Source organism: Setaria viridis, chromosome 9 (assembly GCF_005286985.2).
Source record: "Setaria viridis chromosome 9, Setaria_viridis_v4.0, whole genome shotgun sequence".
NCBI classification, from domain to species: Eukaryota; Viridiplantae; Streptophyta; class Magnoliopsida; order Poales; family Poaceae; genus Setaria; species Setaria viridis.
In genome coordinates, this window is record NC_048271.2 from 22,568,807 (window position 1) to 22,574,806 (window position 6,000).

Consider the following 6,000-nt stretch of genomic DNA (forward strand, 5'->3'; position numbering starts at 1 on the left):
CACAAAGGATCAAACATTTTGGTCTGTTTCCTTTTGGATGAAAGTTCAATCCCTATTTTTCCTACTCTGTTTCCTCTCCCTCACCCTTTCCGACAAAGGATCAAAAATTTTAGTCTGTCCTATTTACATTTCTGACAACGGATCATACGTCTGTACACCTTGCCAAGAATAGCAAGTGTCACTTTGGTTATGTTGCCTTATGTTTCTGAACATTGTGCCGATGATGTACTGTCAATCTTACCAATCTCATTGCATGATTTTCATTTTGTTGTTTCCAAGAGTGCCACATCAACAGATAAAAATGAAACCATGGATCAAACTCTAGGTCTGCTTGGTTGTCTTGCCAATCTTGCCCACTAGCCTTGTTTGCCAAGACTTGGCATGGCAATCCTTGATAGGTGGGGAGAGCAAATAATTTTCATTGCCACGTGTAATGGTGGATCCCGCACATAATAAGCAAGCAAAAATTTTGCTATCGCATGGTTTTGAACACTCAAAAATTACCCTATCGCATGGTTTCGAATAATCAGATAATAAGCACACCATCACCCAGGCCATGCTGCTCCACCTTGGTTTTTGGAACGGTGTTGCCGACCGGGTAGTGGCGGCTTATGTCACCGAGCAGCACCACCAGGCTCCTTGGCTCACCACGTCGTCTGCATCGGCGCTTCGCTAGGCCATCACAACTTCAAGATGGTGCATGACACCTCCTCCAAGCTTGTCTTTGTCATGCTTCCATCCTCCCAGGATGTTGACCGCCTTCATAGTCACACCTGGCAGTGGTGGAAAGAGGTTGTCATCTTCCACCAGCTCAGTCGCTTCAACATCTTCGAGGGCGACTAGGAGTCCCTATGAAATCCTAGAGAGATAATGTAGATTGTTTATCTTTGCAATGTTGTCGATCATTTATCTTTGCATGTTTCAGTACTTGCAAATTAAGTTTAGTTCTTTATTTCTCTACCAAAATTAACTGAGATTTCAATGTTCTTCACTTGCACAAGACCGTTACATTATTAGAGATTGACACGCCTCTTGCCATTTTCTATCCCCCGACTCCCAATGCGACCCTTCAGCTTTCCCTTGGCAACTGAGAGCCACTAATATACCAGTATCCTCCTCCTGTGCTAACCAACCCCTCCATTGCCTTGCCTCCACTCTCTTCCTCTAGAAAAGTAGCATGGCTTCTTCTCCGATTACTTCTTCTCTTCCTTCCAACTACTCCTCCGATGAGGATGGTGACCCTATCAAGGATCGTGGGTCACTGTATGATGAGTCTGACCCCTCATACAAGCCCTCCAATGTACCTGAGTCTCCCAGGTACTCCTACGATGAGGAGATCGAGTACAAGAAGGAGGAGGAGGACAACGACGATGAGACTTACGTTGAGGAGAACTCGGACAAGGAGGACGAGCAAGCGGCGGCAAAGGCGACGGAGGAGGAAGCGATGGTGGCGGACTTCCACGTGGAATGGGAGGCCAAGAAGAGGAAGCAGGTAGAGGCGGCTGCAGTGCGGGCAGTGGAAGCGGCATTGGCAGAGGTTGTGGTGGAGGAGAGGGCCAAGAAGCGGGCTGCCAAGAAGAGAAGGGAGGAGGAGAGGGCCAAGAAGCAGGTTGCCAAGAAGAGAAGGAGGAGGAGGAGGTGGACTCGAAGATGGCCAAGAATAGGAGGCGGGTGGACTTCGATGTCGACACTAGTCCCTCCAATGCCGATCCTGTTGCTCCCACCATTGTCGGTCTCGCGCCTGAGTCATAGCGAAACTCCTCGGAGGGGTTGTCATAGATTACTCCAATTTGGGGTATTATTTTGCATGTACATAGTTGTTCTTTTGAATGGAAAGATCAATACCCTATTTTCCTACACTATGAATCTAGTACGGAAATCCCCCATTTTCTAGTCCGAAGATCAATCCCCTGTTTTCCTCTGTTTGCTCTATGATGGGACATCATCAAGAATCTGTTCATCTTCCTTGGTGCTTTGGTTTTCCATAGTCATGATGATCTGCCATAGCCTGTCATGCCATGTCTTATCATGTGATTTTTTTTATTCTTATCCCACCGCACCACATTGCAGCAAAAAAGTCAATGTTTCCCGTTGAATGTTCATGAACGGACTCTCTTGTACTGTGTACTAGCAACAACGGCTATCTTGTCTTGTGTATTTAGAAACAAATGACTATCTTCCCTCATTGGTTTTTTGAGTGGTTGAAAATCAATATGTGACGAAAAGTTTAGTCCATCCTATTTACTTTTCCGACAACGGATCATACGTCTGTATCTCACCAAGAATCTCTATTTCTGATCATTGTGCTGATGATGTATTGTCACTTTGCCAATCGAATTGCATGATTTTATTTTGCTGTTTCCAAGAGTTCCAAGCTTTTCCTAAGGAGATTAATTAGATCATTTATGTTTCCTATGTTGTTCTCCTACTCACATAGCTTGAGAGGCCAAGATGGATCGAATTTTATGTTTCGTTTAATGTGATTGTGGTTGGAATAGTGCATCGGTTTTTTTGAAAATTGAAAATTAATATAAGACGGACATTAACAAATAATGTAATCCTATTTGGCTCTCTCTAAAAACCAAGAAAATTCTTGCTCACCTTGCCAAAATTCAAACCATTTTTCCAACAAAGGATCGAATATTTTGGTCCGTCCTGTTCAAATTTCCTCTAAACAATGCGTGTAAGATGAAGAGCCGATGAACAAAGGCCTTGGGAGCACACCTATTTATTGAAGCACCATGAGCGATTAACAACGCAGTGCACCTTCTCCCAGCTCACGCCTCACAGGATTACAGTAGCCATGAAAATACGTGGGATGCTCGGAATACGCAGGCCTATACTGATCAGGAATCCTGCCACAAGTATAGGGTGGAATATGCAGGCTTTCGTTCACAGGTAGGCATGCAAAATACTCGGTGGGTACACGAGTGCGTTTTGGTCAGGATAAAAGGAAGGAAAATCCTGACATCCACATGAGTTAAAAAAACAGACGCGTAGGCATTATAGTTGGAGAAAGCAGTTGTTCCCCTTTGTGGTCAGCGACTAGAAACACACCCAAGTTCACTAAAGCATGGGCCTCTTCAAGATATTCATCTCCTGCCTATGTTGTATGCAAGATGAAACGCAACTAGCTTCGCTGGCAAATGGGTCCAATAAGAGCGCACAATCTTGTCAGTGACCCTGCAACAAGTGCAACTTACCAAATTTTCATTTCACGCCCAGGAACTTAAAAGTGGGATTTTCAAATTCTATATTCCCTCGTCTCCCCCCAAATAATAAAAACATGGCTACCGCAGTGCTCCTCCAAACTCCCACCTTGTATTTCCAAAATCAACATTGTCCTCACTGCTGGTGTCGGTGTTTAAACCCGGCAACCTACCAACAGAGGTGCCCGAGGTAGTGTTTCAGTTAGTGGGGCTCATCGAGATCAGGAACTCGAAGGTAAATGCAGACACACAATTTAGACAAGTTCGGCAACTAAATAGCATAATACCCTACATCCTGTGTGTTGAGTGGATTGAATTGCTTTGGAGGGAGTCCCTGCCTCACCTTATATTACCGAGGGTAGGGTTTACAGGTCGGTTGGTTTACAAGAATACTAGTCGGATTCGACTAAAGGAGTTCTACTTGTATTATTATGAGTACTTTTCCTAATCCTTAACAAGTTCATGTCTTTCCACGTAGACTACACCGTCCTGCACTATAGTCTCCATGTTCGATACGTCTCGGTGTCCAGCCCCATATTTAAGATTGTCCAAACCTTCTAGTAGACCCATAGATGTGTGTATGACAAGCCCTTGAGTACTTTTTAGTCAAATGCAGCAGTTTTAAGTTCTTTTGTAGACTTCACCGACAAGTCCTTGGTGCTCTTCGAGTACTTCATCTAGCTAAATCTTCAAAGGTACCCAAAAATTGCCATGCGGCTAAAATGTACTCAAGCCTCATTTGACTCAGTCTCTTGTCATTCAATCTTGAATTTTATGTGGAAGTGCGATGAAAGTTGCACTCTATATGGATTAGCCCCCGAGCCTTAGGTTGAATCGAAGAATCAGGCTGAGGGTCAATCTATAATTTGCATCATTTTCCCCTTAAAACTCGAAGAAAAAACTTTTTTGTTGATGGACACATGGCACACAGCCCCCAAGCCTTTAGCCGACTAGTTTGGTGGGTATAAGGGTCAACCTTTGGTCAATGTGATCATCTCTGAAAGGAAATCTTATCTCTTCCGAAAAGAAAGGTAACTGCCAATCACGTGCCTGAAATTCGCAAATCCGTTAAACCTGAAATCCCTTTATTTGCGCTGTTGTTACTATACTGCGAAGATAAATAACGGAGGAAGTTATCCCTTCTATTTCAACTTTGCCAGTTGCCTTTCCAATCTCCACACTATAGCCCTAGCACCGTCGCTGGACAATCTTCGAGCACTAGCACCACCACCCCCCACCACTCAGCCCCCGAGCGTATGTGACAGAAGAATCTTGTGATATCAAGGATGGGGGGGAAGGCTGCTGCTGTCAAGCCTGCCGAGGGGGAGAAGAAGAAGAAAGGATCTGGCAAGGAAAAAGATCTCCAGTTGCTAGCACCCAAGTACGGGAAAACAAATCAGAGTGCACCGCCAACTCCTGCTTGCGCTTGGAAGCGGTCATCCTTGAAAGAGGAGGAGATCAAGAAACTTGTGGCTGCAAAGCTGCTCCAAAATCAAGACATCATTAGTTGGAGATCTGCCTACTGCAATCCGTGGCCATTGAAGGAACACTCCAATGAAACAGTAATTGTCGCTCACTTCATTGAGCGCTGTCTTGCGCTGCCTGGTTCTGACTTTTTCTGGGGTCTTCTGGATTACTATAAATTGGAGCTAGTTCATCTGTACCCCAACGGAATTCTCCACACTCCCATTTCTGTTCACCTCTGCGAAGCTTTTTTGGGAATCAGGCCCCACTTCTAGTTATTCCAAAAAAAATTCCGTGTAAAGCCGCAGCCGATGAGGGATCACACTCAAGTAGTCAAAGGAACTGGTATCCAGATGTAGGAGAAACTCGGCAGCCAATATCTGGCGTATGTGTTGATAGATTCCAATGTCGGGTGGAAAGAAAAGTGGTGCTACATTGGCAACCATGATCCAAAACTACCCAAGCTGACTGGACATCACCCCTCCTGGAACAACTGGTGGCTTGATGAGCCAACACATAGGGATTGCCTCCAATTACCCGAGCTCATTGATAGAATAGCCAAGCTGAAGCAAGAAGGGCTCACTGGAGTTGGAGTAGCCTTCAGTTTTATGAAGTGACAAATCTAGCCCTTGCAGCATCGATGCCACTAGGGCTATGAGTATACTGGTATCAATGATCTGTCCAGACTGTCTCTTGATGAACTCAGCACAGATGAAATTATAGGGAGACTAAAGAGGATGTTCAAAAATGTGGGAGAGATCCCCACTATTGTGCAGGAATTCAGCGTCACCAACCCGCCAAAGCCTATAAGTACCCGTGGCCGTAGCCCGCGAGTACTTATTTGAAGTTGTTGGGTTTGTTAACTTGTCTTTCTTTGCAGGAAGATGTCAGCTTGTACTTCTCTGCTCCGCCTCCTCCCGAATCAGAAGATGTTTGTGAACTGCTCCTCGCATGTATACGATGGAGAGCGCCAAGAGTGATGAAAAGGAAGAGGAAGTACTCGAGGCCTCTAGTAGCACTAGTTCTAATACTGTGGAGGACTTTGAAGTCAAGGCCTAGCCATCTACTAAGCCTGGGTCGTCCTCTGGATCGAGGAAGTGCACAGCTGATGATGAGCTTGAAGCTTCAATTCCTCCACCACCAAAGGAGAAATGGAACGTTGCTGTGAAATGAGCCGTGAAGAAGTCTATCACCATAGAAGATGTGCCTCCCATGGTAATTACTTATGAGGAAGGATAAGATCCTGATGATCGTGTACTCCCAGTAGGAGATTCCATTATCACCACCGTGTCTACTCAAGATGACATTGGTGGTTTGCAGGTACTAG